Below are 13,468 nucleotides of genomic sequence, written 5' to 3'. Positions count from 1 at the left end.
CAAAACCCAATATTCTGAAGAAGATGGAACAGACGGTAGAAGATCTTGAGACTTCAATGATTTTTTTTTTTTAAATATGGAAGGCTTCATGAATTTGTGTGTCATCCTTGTACAGGGGCCATGCTAATCTTCTCTGTATCATTCCAATTTTGATATCTGTGCTGCTGAAGCAAGCACTTCAATGACATTTTAAGCCATTGAACTAAACCCTTGCCTCTGTATTTTATATTATGTGGAACAACTATTGTACTTCTTATCAAATCCATCTTTAATTGGGTAGTCTATTTTGCAACTGAAGGCTAATATGTAAGGTAATTAGCCAACTAATAGACCTCCTTATTATTCTTCCTTCAAAACTCAACTGAGACATTAATGCCCTCCAAAACTTCCCTCAAAAGCATCTTTGACAACCGCCCCCCCCCCCGGCACTCCCCCCCCATCCTCTTCCAAGTGGAACAAAGCAAATTTTAGCTTCGATTCCCGTTACCCTGGCATACAGACACTTATTTTCCTACAAACAACTTAGGTTCTCAAAGCCACCTCTCATCTAATAGCCCTCAAATCCAATGCAATAGTGTCTAGTTGATATGACCACTTGCCCCAACTGTGGGTGGCAGGCGAGTTAAGTTCCTTTACTAAGAGGGGGACTTTGCTCACACCTGGAGGGGCAATAATAGTAGTTTAAAGTTCAGAAACAGAGGAAATTCTATGCTGCATTATATTTAAGTCATCAGTGTCCCAGTCTCTTCCTCAAGGTCCTAAATATCTTAAATGAATGTATTGTGCCTTTTTTCTTTCTTTCATCTCAATTCCTCCAGTGCCCTGCAGATAGGTTAGGAGCCTAGCACAATAGCTCCTCAATAACTCTGTTAAAACGGACCAATAATTAAAGAACTTAAATATTAAAGCTCAGTAACACTTTAGATATCCTCTAATGTAAACTCTTAATTTTACAGGTACTGAGATCTGGAGAGTTTACACAACTTCTCCAGTATGTAAAGTAAGAGCAAAGCCAGAACTACCACCTAGGCCTACAGTCTCTTAATCCAGCACTCTTTCTATTCTACCAGAAGCTGGATACATTTGTAATCTAAATGAACAGAAAGGATACCTGCGAAAATGTAACTACAAGTGCGTACAGAGACAGTAAGTGCCATCCATTGTTTCAAGAGGGGAAAAAATATTTTGGACTCTGATGGTCAAGATTGGCTATTATATATGTCAGGTAGCACAGTAGTCTGGATTCTTGAATTTATTGCCTTCACTCTTCTGACATCAGCTCGGAGAGGGCCTCTCTGGCTTCCCAGTCTAAATTTGGAAAGCACCCCATATTTTCTCTCCAAGCACCTTTAACATTTTCACTTCTCTCAACTCCCCACTTCCCATTTATTTATGTCTTTGTTTGTTTCTTTCACTTGAATCTCCTCCAGAAGGGTAAAGGCCATGTCTACTTTATTCCCCACTGTATATTCAGTGCCTCACACGGCTACTGATACATAAAGACACTCGCTATCTAATTGGTCATTAATTTATTCAACAACATTCCATGAGATGGGAGTACAAAGATGAACAAGGCAGACAAAAGTCCTGCCCTCTTAGAGCTTATATTCTGCTGGAGGAAGATAGAAAATAAGCAATATAACACAAGCACAATACTGCATATGACATCAACTTGATGCACTGTCATTTTTATGTCTAAACAAAGGAAAAGACATTACAAACTTTGCCATGCTATTGACGTTTCAATGAATAACTTTAAAGATACAAAAACACGAATAAAGGGGAATCTTAGAAATGATGAATATAGTATATTATATATTATATGAAGGCAAATGTGACAGTGAAAATTAAAAGCAGGCATGGTGTGTCGAGAGAGTTCCCTGAAGCGATGAGTGAATTAGATGGGAATGAGATAGAGAGATAGTGGGATATCAAAGGAGCAGGTAGTCGTAGAGAATTGATACATGAATTAGGAACCAACCTTGTATTTACATGGTATGTAGTACCTTTGTGGCAGCTATATCTTAACCCCAGTCCTTCCAATCATTTGTTGTAAGGGCTTGAGCAAGTTTTTGAGCCAAGGTTTCCTAATTTGGAAAATGGGTATTATAAAATGTGATATTTGAGATGAAGTATGTAAAAGACATTGAATTTAAGGGATACTTAAGTTGTAGTGTTTATTACTTTTATCATTTTATTCAGTAACTCCTGAATGGAATTCTAGTTGATATCCTGCTTGTTATTTGTTTGTTTATTTGTTTGCTTGTTTGAACTGTTAGACCCTCTCCTAGACTTGCAGTGCTGGGCTATTTTCCCCCTCAATTAACACTGTGTTTGTATTTTGCACCTTCTCTTTCAACTTGTCACTTATCTGTCTTCCCTACTAGATTATAAATTCCTTGAACGTGTGAACCCTGATCTACTCATATCTGTGATATTTGGAGTACAGTGCTTGGCACCTAGAAGGTCCTTATAATGTTTCTTGACTGAATGTAAGAACAAATGTGTTGGGTAATGGGCCTTCCAGGCAAAGGGAAAGTTTTCAATAAAGCCCTGGTGATGAATGCACTGGGCATCCATCCATCGCTCAACAAAACTTCTTTTGAGTGTTAACTGGCAATAGTTTCAGAGAATACTGCTCTTTGGAACACATAGGAATATCCCATGGAACGAATAGGTCAGTACCCCATCAGAATAGGGCTTTACCCATCACGCTAGTTAATCTCAGTTACTCCTTTCAGCTTGATTTAGATGACCCATTCTAGCAGTATCTTCTCTTGGTAAGCTGTTAACTTCATAAGGTTCTAAAGAGATTGCAAATGTTTCTCAACATTTTTGTATGGGTGCCAGGATTTACACCCGCCCCGTGGGAGGGTTGCCTTTTCGATATTGCAAAACAACAGGGCAATGACTGGTTTCCCTGTGTCGTTTAGACAAGTATGCCCTGGACAGCATGAGCTCAGCTGTAGGCCCATAAGCTGACATGTCAACCTGCAAAGCCACTTCTTTGAAAATGATTTAACTTTTTTCATTTCTTAAGAACTGAGTAGGGCTTTAGAAAATGTCCAAAACCAAACTCCCCGTTGAAATTTTGAGGTCTCTAAGCAAAAATAACCTCCTTCTGGCTTCACAGGTCAAGAAACCATCAGAAAGAAACCATCTCAGCTGCCTGAGGATGGTCTTAAGTCCAGCCACCCAGGCGCCAAAGCCAACACCACTTTGACGCAGATGGGTATTGAGCCAGAAGAGGTACAGCTCCAGTGTCAGACTCTCTCTGCTTCTCCAGCCTAGGAGTGAAGGGAGTGCATGATGGGAAGAGAGGAATGCGGGCCAAAGACTCAACAAAGTGCAACATGTCTCATAGCCAACTCAACTGGCAGAGTCCCTTAATGCTACTAACCAGTTTGGGCACCATGCGGAGAGCCAGCTCCTGTATCAGATGAGCCACTTGTAGTCTTCCATATTGGCACCTGCCCACAGGCCTCAAATAATTAGGAAAGGAAGAATTCTAATAACAGTTGAAAATAACCTTTAGTCTACAGAAGTTTACTGTCAAATGATGGAATTGAATTAAGCAGAAATAGCTAGCAAAAGAATGTAATGTATATAAATATCAAATCATTATGTTGTACACCTGAAATGAATACAGTATTGTACATCAATCATTCTTCAATAAAAATAACAAAAATATGATGGAGCATGAAAGCTTTGAAATAATCGAGAGTTCAAGCTCTTTATTTAATTTTTAGCCCATTACTTGCTAACTGTGCCATCTTGGACTGGCCACTGGTCCTCGGAGTGTAACTTTCCTCACCATAGAAATACAAAGCATGTTTTAACCAATCTACCTGTCGGTTATTGGGAAGGTCAAATGATTAAATGATCTGATATTTTGCTGACCTAAGAACACAGTGCACATGTTTGATTTTGTCTTATGGCTTAAATGATAAAATGATGGGTATATTTAAAAGTACTGTGACAATATAGATATACTTTATGAATAAGAACATCATTCCTATTTAAACATTTGACCCAGTTCGAAACAAAGGCAGATTCTGTTTCCAGACAAGTAACTTTGCAAAGTGGTCCACAGGTGGTCCACGTCATCCAGTCCCTTTCCTCCTAATCCTTATCTGGGTGTGAACAGGACAATATCTTGATTTTTGGCTTTATTTGCAACGTGGGTGACATGGCTGGGCAGATGTGCGACAAATAATGGCTGCTTTCCTATTGCACTGTCTCACTCTAAGCACTAAAAGAACTGAAGTATGTAAAGTACTTTAAAAAGAATAAAGTGGTTGGGGCGCCTGGGAGGCTCCATCGGTTGAGCGTTCAACTTCCAGGTCACGATCTCATGGTTCGTGCGTTTGAGCCCCGGGTCAGGGTCTGTGCCCACAGCTCAGGGCCTGGAGCCTGCTTCGGATTCTGTGTCTCCCCCTCTCTCTGCCCTCGCCTGCTCACACTCTCTTTCTTTCTTTCTCTCTCAAAAATAAATAAAGCATTAAAAAAAAAGAATAAAGTGGTTTATAAACGGTGCCTTAAGAGGTATCTCAAAAGTCTTCTGAGCCTCCACTGTTCATAAAGCAATAGCAGCACCTGGCATTCAAAATCATCCCTATTTTTTCCTTCAGCCCCTCTCTTCCCTGCAGTTTCAGCCCCAATGACAAGGTGCTGTCCCACCTGCGCTGCTCACCTTCTCTCTGCTGGGGCCATGCATCCCGCAGCACCAGCTCAGCCACCACCACCACTCCGACTACCACACACACCCCTGCCTGTCCCTGGGTCTTCAGTAGCCTCGTGTTTCCTGCCGGGAACCATTTCCTTCTCATATCTGTCTCTCCAAAGCCTGCTAATCTTTCAGAGCCCCTCTCTTTCAGGAAGCCTTTCCGGGTGCCTCCAATCCCATTTCAAATGCATCCTTCATGCCCCCTAAACCACTAAAGACTTCATACCACGTTCACATCACTATGGCGTCTGACCTTGTGCAGCACTTCCTTCCTGTAATTTTTTACAAAGCATGTGTAACCACATAAGCCAAGTTCTGATTAAGAGACCAAGTAATAAATTCCCAGAAGACAAGGAAGACACATGGACATCGGTGTTTGGTCAGTTTCCACGGTGCTCGGTGCAGGGCTGAACACACTGTAGGCACTCTCGGACACGTGTTCCAGCTGATTTCACTGCCACGGTTGCCAGATTTTCTAATTTGAATGTCTAGTTTATACTTTTAAACAGGTGGTACAAACAGTCTCTGGAACTATAAAGTCTCTCCATTCAATGGCCTGGACAACCACATCACACAGCCCAAGGTACAATCTTTCTCAAGTAAGACACCAGTGAATTTGATTATAGATAACCGCTGAGGTTTGTGGAGAGCTTACTGCTTGCTAGGCATTGCTCTAAGCGACTTGCATATATTTGCCCATTTAATGCTCAGAAAAATTCTAACAGGTAAATAATATTATTAGCTTCTCCATTGTACAGATGGAGAAACTGAGACACAGACAAATGAAAGGGTGTAGAGCAAGGCAGCAAGGTTTCAAATCCTAGCAGTGCAGTTTCAGAGCCAGGGCTGAACTCTTGTTTTTCATCTAAAAGGGTCCCACATGACTTGACCATATTCGCTACTAAACTGCCAGATCTTGATTCTTTGCTATCTGAACTTTATCTTCCATGGTGTTTTGAAGTTTTTTTATTTTAGAGAGCGTGAGCAGGGGAGAGGGGAAGAGAGAGAGACATGGAGAGAGAGAATCTTAGGCAGGCTCCATGCTTAGCGTGGAGTCTGATGCAGGGTTTGATCCCACTACCCTGGGATCATGACCTGCATGGAAACAAGAATCGGACGCTCAACTGACTGAGCCACCCAGGTGCACCTCATGGGTTGTTTTTGTTTTTTGTTTTTTAAGGTGACCAAAACCCCTTCTTTCACTCTTTTCACTGTGCATGCCCCTTGTGACTTATGCTTTTGTATTCCTTTCACCTCCCCTACTTCCAACAACCACTAAAGGAGGAGCAGAGTCTCCTTCAGATGTAAACTGTGGTAAGTACCAGGTTGTTAGGAAACCCAGGAGCTACTGAATCAGTCACTGTTTGCTGCTCCCTCTAACAAATATCTCTTTGAGATTCTAGAATGACTCAATCACACATCCCACACCTGCCAAATAGAATCAGCTACCCTGAGATCTGAGCTGTTCTGAGTGTACACAATTTCAAAGGGCAAGCCCATTTATAGTCTAGGTCAATAAAATGATGCACTAGGGAGGAGAAAACAACTCTCATCTATTAAACATCGAAAATTCAGGACAGGTATCTTAGACAAAAACCCAGGAAATATAAATATTGAAATATGACAAATGATAATACAACGATATTATTCTTAACCAAGGTACATCTCTTTAAAACTGAGCAGAAAAGAGTTTCATCACATTCCAAATCAATCTCCCTCCTGGAGTCAGAAGCCAGGAAGCTTCTAAAATTCAATGCAAAACATAGGTGAGCCCATGTACATATTTTTGGCCAGAAGTCCCACAGCCTTTGTGAATTTGAAAGTCCCAGCTGTGAGGCTTGCTCTTGACAAGAAAGCATCCCTGCTGCACTATTGACTGGAGTTAGAACCACTAAGTCGCCACTTCTAGGTCCAGCCTTTGCTTCCACTGTGCAAATTCCTGCCAAGTGGCCAGGTTTCGAAGTTCAAGAGTGCTTTTACCTCTACTGGAACTCCTTCCAGCAGAAGCAACATGTCTTTTGAGAGAAGAAATCAAAGCACAGATAATGTCCTTCTTACTGGGACCCAAAAGGTGACCTTAACTGTTTTTGGTTTTCATTGCTCCCACCTGCCTAATTCTCACTGACTGCCATGTGGCGCCCACGGAAATATGAACCTTCAAAGTCCATTTCACATACGTGAGGAGAAACGGTAGTGACAGAATTTGGGTTGTTTTTCGTTCACACGTTGTTTATATTCTTCCAGAGCCAAACTCCATCCTTTTTCTCCTGTATTCTGAGCTACTTCCTGCACACAACTCTTTCCCCTGTCCACTCCCTTGCTCTGGGTTCTTGTTATTATGTCTGTAATTTATTTTAGAATATTTCAGCACAGTGTGATGTTATATACACATGAGTCAGGTGAATCTACCCTCTACAGGTAGACAGTTGACTTAACTAGGATTCCTACATTCTGAGAGGTGAGTTAGCATTTCAAGAGAAGGTCCACATTCCAGCAATTCAGCTCTATCCATCTCCTGGCACCACCAGACTGTGTTACTTAGCATGATGGTGGTAAAATGGGTTCTTATTTGGTGAAATCATGGATATTCAAGGCCCTGGATTGGCTAAAACATGCATTCTTAGTGGGAGCAATATATCCCACAAGCAGACAAAATTTGTTAGGGGGGTGGCCTGAAAAAATTCTGAGATTTTGCAAGGATTTTATGTTTCTTTGGAGAAACATAGGCACAACCCTACCTGAAAAAAATCTTTTACCTTGGTATTTAATTTCTTTCTTTAAATTAAGTTAAATTAAAGTTTTCTCCTTTGGGGGCAATAATGAAAAAATAAGTGGGGAAACACTGGGCTAAATTTTTTTGGCCCCCTCTGTACCCTTGTAGGAAGATAGAATGTAGCCAGTTCTTTGCTCTTTCTTTTTAGAATTGGTGAATATGATAGCCGTGGGTTTGTCTGTATATGGCCTTTATTATATTGAGATACTTCCATTCTATACCTAATTTGTTGAGAGTTTTTATCATGAAAAGACGCAGAATTGTGTCAAATGCTTTTTCTATAGCTATTGCAATTATCAAGTGGTTTTTATCTTTCTTTGTATTAATGTGGTTTATTAATTTGCATTAGTCAAAACATTCTGGCATCCCAGGGATAAATCCCACTTGATCATGGTGTAAGATCCTTTTAATATGCTGTTGAATTCAGTTTGCTAATATTCTGTTGAGGATTTTTGCATCAATTTTTATTAGGGTTATTGGCCTATACTTTTCTTGCAGTGTCCTTGTCTGACTTTGATATCAGGGTAATGTTATATAATATAATAAGTTTGGAAGAGTTCCTTTCTTTTCAATTTTTTTTTTTTTCAAGAATTTGAGAAGGATTGGTATTAATTCTTCTTTAAATGCTTGGTATAATTACCTGTAAAACCATCTAGTTCTGGGCTTGTATTTTTTATTACTGATTTGATCTCCTTACTAGTGATTGGTCTGTTTAGACTTTCTATTTCTTCTTGATTTGGCCTTAGTGGTTGTTTGCTTCTAAGAATTTTTCCATTTTTTTCTAGGTTGTCCAGTTTATTGGCATATAGTTGTCCAGCATAGACTCTTATAATCCTTTGTATTTCTTTGGTATAAGTTGTCATCCTCAATGGTTCAACTTTTCTTTAGGATCAGGAACAAGACAAAGATGCCCAATCTCACCACTCCTTGTCAACATAGGACTGGATGTTCTAGCATCAACAATTAAGAAAAAGAAATAAATAGGATATAAACTGGAAAGGAAGAAGTAAAATGATCTCTGTTTTCAGATGGTATGATTTTATATATAGAAACCCCTACAGAGTCCACCAAAAATCTGTGAGAACTAACAAATAAATTCAGTAAAGTTGCAAGATACAAAATAAATAGACAAAAATCAATTTCATTTTATACCCAAGCGATGAACTATCTGAAAAAGAAATTACAAAAGCAATCTCCTTTTCAATAGCACCAAAAACAATAAAATATTTAGAAATAAAATATTTTTAGATCTGTGCCCTAGGTTTGATCCCTGAGCAGTGCTGTATCCTTGTGGCTGCATCCTCCCACTGGATATTGTCACATTTGCTTCAGGTCAACCTATAATACAAATTGTGCTTAGAAGATCAAATATTTGATGAGATCTGAGCCTTCATTAAAGTATAAATTTATGGGGCACCTGGGTGGCTCAGTTCACTAAGCAACCGACTTTGGCCCAGGTCATGATCTCTTGGTTCATGGATTTGAGCCCCCTGTTGGTCTCTGTGCTGACAGCTCAGAGCCTGGAGCCTGCTTCAGACTCCATGCCTCCCTCTCTGCCCCTCCCTCACTCATGCTCTATCTTTCTCTCTCTCAAAAATAAATAAACATTTAAAAAATTGTTTTTATAGTATAAATTCATATTACGTGACCATTGAGGGTCTTCTTGCTTATAAATATCTGTATATAGCAGATTCTGATCTAAGAAGAAAAGAAAACCCTCATCTACTTTTAACTGTTGGCTGTTACTGATACACCAAATACCTAATTTTTCTGCAGGACAAAATTTACTTCTACCTTTAGAAAATCCTCAAATTTATTATAAGCAGCAGAGCTAGTAGTTAAGAGCACAGGCTCTAGAATTAGACAATCTGGACTCAAATCCATTCATTAGCTGTTGATCTTGTGCAAGTTTCTTAAACTCTCAGAGCCTTAGCCCTCTTTTTAGTAAAATAGGAAGAATAATAGTGTCTGTATCATGGAAGTTAATAAATAGAAGACACTTAGCACAGTATCTTAAAAATTGTAGACACTAAAAAAATGCTGCCATTATTATTATTATTATCATTATTATTTATATTACCATTACTTTGGGGAACAATTAAACCTCAAGTATCTAGAAAAACATGTAGAAACTTGAACAAATGTGAAAGTTTAGGTACTCAGCATAAATGCTTCTTTTTGCATATTTGCTTCTTTTGCCATTTAGTTCTCTTGTTTCCTTCTTACATCTTAGTCACTTACTCCAAACATAGGACACAAGGAAATGTCCTTTATTAGTAGTATTGGAAATTTACATAGCACTTTAACACTAATGAGCTCTTCCACATATGTTATCTGATTCTCCTGGTATCCTTAGGAAGTACGTATAGATACATTAGGTAACTAGAATGTTCATTTTACAGACTATGAAATCAGAGGCTCAGAGAAACTAAATGACGTGACTGAAGACAGCTGGTTATAAATGATGAAGCTAAGGAGTTATGTCCCCTCCTCGGGCTGCTGAGAACAACAGACACTCTGTTATCGTCTGTTGAGATTTTTGTTCCTTTTTCCCAACTTCCCCACCCAGAAATATCAGAAATTTGGCACAACCTTTGACAGACATTGCAACAAGGAAATTGTGATGTGTGTTGTAAGCTCAGAAAGCCTTGACATATGTTTTCCTCTGCTCAAGTGGGCAGGGTATACTTTTTAATGTAATTGAGCTCTTTTATTAAATCCTTTACCAAAGAATGTACATCTTAGGACCTAAGGGTTTGATGATGATTGTCCTGGTGACAACTACGTTCCTACTTCCTGTGGTCCTCTTGCTTCCGTTCTAGCACATTACCACCACCAAAAACAATCCTTTTGCATGTATGTCAAATCACTTCACTCACATCTTGAGATAGGCCAGTGGCTTCCCTGCCCTTCAACTGAAGTGCTCAATCCTCACTGGGTATTTTATGAAAGCGATGAATCATGGGAATCTACCCTCAAAACCAAGAGCACACTGTATAACACTGTATGTTAGCTAACTTGACAATAAATTGTATTTAAAAAAATAAAAATTAAAAAAAAATAAAGTGCTCAGTCCTTACTCTGATCCTTTTGACACTGCATGGTGTGGCCCTGCCCACCTCTCTGGCCACATAGGGTTTAAATCTCCCTCTTCTTCCCTTAGCTCTAGCCCCTGACATTTCTCATCTGGGGTACCCCACTTATCCTTCTCTTGATCCGGAAGACTTTCACCCCACCTCATGGAATAGACCTCATCATTCCACTATCTGATCAGAAGTTGCTTCTTCAGAGGGTTCTTCCCTAAGGAGAACTCGGTGAAAGCAGCCCCTTCTTAGCTAAGCACCATTGTACCAACTTACATTATGGGCTTCAACCCTCTTACCACTCTCTGCAATTGGCTCATCCACCATCCAAAGAATTTATTTCCAGGTTTACTTCATTACTCTCTCACCCTAACTTCACAGGAAACTTCAAATATGTGGGAACTATTTTTGTCTATATCAGGGGTACAATGTCTGGCAGCTACTAGGTACTAAGTAAATATTTGTTGTATAAATGAAGATAAGTTACTTTATTTGTACTGAAATAGATTTCCTTTCTCGGTTTTCTCAATGGTATCCCTTCAGCTGAATATTAAATAATTACCTTCTGCCTTTTAGATTGTATTCACCTAAAGAGACTCCTTTAGGCTAAACGTTTCATAGGCAAACTCTGGTTTCAGGAAGCATTTCTCTCTTGCAGGCTAGTTTCTCTGAAGACTATCTCACCAAAAGCTTTATTTCTAAAGGTTTGTTTTAGTTAAAGGAGGGGAGTTTCCCAGGTAGAAGCACCTAATTGACTATTAAGAGAATAGTTCTAAGAGTTCTTATCTATCATATTTGTATGAGCCAGGTGCAGACAAATTACAGGGAGGTTGGGGAAGGGGGAAAATCTTTGCATTGACGCTAGAGGTGACCAAATTTCCTGAAGAATTTTTGAAGAAGAACTCTGAGTGCGTATGCAGTATTCCCTAACCCTCTTCAGATATAAACATTTATTTGTTCAGCCTCCCAGTGAGTAGTTGTTTGGGATATGCATCCCTGTTTAATTAGGAACCAATTTCTTGGGAATGAGTAGGCACTGGATGTATATCTGAGTTTCAGGAAACCCTAGTTGAAGTGACTAGAACAACTGGCAGATAAGGTCAAAGTATTTATAAACAGGAGTTATGTCCCTTCCTTGGACTGCTGAGAACAACAGATACTCTGTTATAGTCTGTTGAGATTTTTTGTTCCTTTTTCCCAACTTCCCCACCCAGAGATATTAGGAATTTGGCACAACCTTTGACAGAAATTTCAATGAGGAAATTGTGATTTGTGTTGTATGTGCAGAAAGGCTTGACATATGTTTTCCTCTGCTCAAGTGGGCAGGGTACAGTCTTTAGTGTAATTGAGTTCTTCTATTAAAAACCTTTATCAAAGAGTGCTCAAGATTTCCTCCCAGCTAGCGGCTTCCTGACCTCATACAGTCAGAGAAACCAGAATCCATAAATGGGTGATGATGTGTTTTATAAGATGATGTAGGCATAATTTGGAGCTGCCAGAACTATGGAGGCTATTTCATTAGATGGAAGAGGGGGAGAGTCCAGAGAAGGAGGAAAAAAGAAATGTAAGAGAGAGAAAAAGATTGACCTTACAGTTATATATCTATAACAGTAACTGAGACTTGTGGCAAAAGTCGAACTTCCCTGGAAACTTAAGCATGGGGTTGTGTCAAGAAAGAGGAAGGTAGACCTATGTAGCTAAGGACTGAATTGCATTTCCCCCAATTCATAGTTTGGAGTTCCAACCACCAACATAGCTGCATTTGGACATAGGACTTTTAGGAGGTAATTAAGATTAAATGAGGTCCTGAGAGCGGAACTCTAGTCCAATGTGATTGGTGGCCTTTTAAGAAGAAGAAGAGAGATAGCTCTCTGAACAGGCACCAAGAAGAGGTTATACGAGCACACAGTGAGATGGTGGGCCACATACAAGCCAGGAAAGAGGACTCAACAGAAGCTGGCACCTTGATCTTGGACTTTCAGGCTCCAAAACTATAAGAAAATAAATGCCTGTTGTTTAAGCCATCCAGTCTATGGCATTCTTATATGACAGCCCGAGCGGACTAAGACACGTTTCTACCCTTCACTTCTTGATGTGCTGATAGCAGTTGCTGAGCACTGAATTGTGAATGAGGCAGCTCTCCTCATAGATCTCATTTTGAAAGACCCAGTTTCCCGCTCAAAATGTGCAGGGCTCCTTCCAATGCCAGGGATAGGGGGTACAGGCAATAGTATTAACTGGTTTTACCGATCCCCCCCAAAAGTGGTAAGATTAATATTAAGAATAGTGACGTATTTGGGACACAATTTGGCAGCAGCTTTTGTAAAGGGGTGGGGGGAGGTCTGAGGTGAAATGGAGATTTACCCTCCATTCTAGATGTGTCCATACTATTTGAATTTTTACCACCCGCAGGGATTTAAAAGGTTGAAACCTAGTTAAATTGATACAAATACTTGTGCACGTGTGCTGTGATTTTTCGTGTCGAGGACTTTTTCTTGAGTGTCTATGTTTGGACCTAGAACCCTAAGAAGTTGGTAGGGTGAAGTTCAAAGAATTCCACCTCATGGCAACTGTATTGATCATGTCACTTTCATGCCTAAAAGCCCTCTGTGCTTCCCACGGTCCTTTGGAAAAATGCAAGAATCGATGACACTTTGCAGCCTGACCACTGTCCACTCACCTCTCCAATCTCACCCAGTCCACACGATGCTTTGCCTTCTATGTGTTAGCCATACTGGGCCGCTTCAGGTTCTTTTAAATCACACCCTGTTTCCTCCCGTCTCCAGGTCAGCTGGCCCCTGGCCTCCCTGCTCAAATGCTCTCCTTCCTACACCACCTTCTTAGCACTGATTAATACACATTTTGTTTAAAATCATACTGGGTCAG

At 40.0% G+C, this 13,468-nt stretch overlaps 1 non-coding gene across 1 annotated transcript; it reads right to left on the bottom strand.

Annotated features, from left to right (window-relative positions):
* Nucleotides 1-70: 70 nt before the first annotated feature.
* LOC132664906 (U6 spliceosomal RNA) lies at nucleotides 71-177 on the bottom strand. The gene has a single exon (XR_009603898.2). It is a non-coding gene; the product is annotated as a U6 spliceosomal RNA (small nuclear RNA).
* Nucleotides 178-13,468: the final 13,291 nt, after the last annotated feature.

This window comes from Panthera onca, chromosome F2 (assembly GCF_046562875.1).
Source record: "Panthera onca isolate mPanOnc1 chromosome F2, mPanOnc1 haplotype 2, whole genome shotgun sequence".
Classification (NCBI taxonomy): domain Eukaryota; kingdom Metazoa; phylum Chordata; class Mammalia; order Carnivora; family Felidae; genus Panthera; species Panthera onca.
Note: the sequence above shows the minus strand (reverse complement) of the source record. Positions and strands in the feature narration are given on the sequence as shown.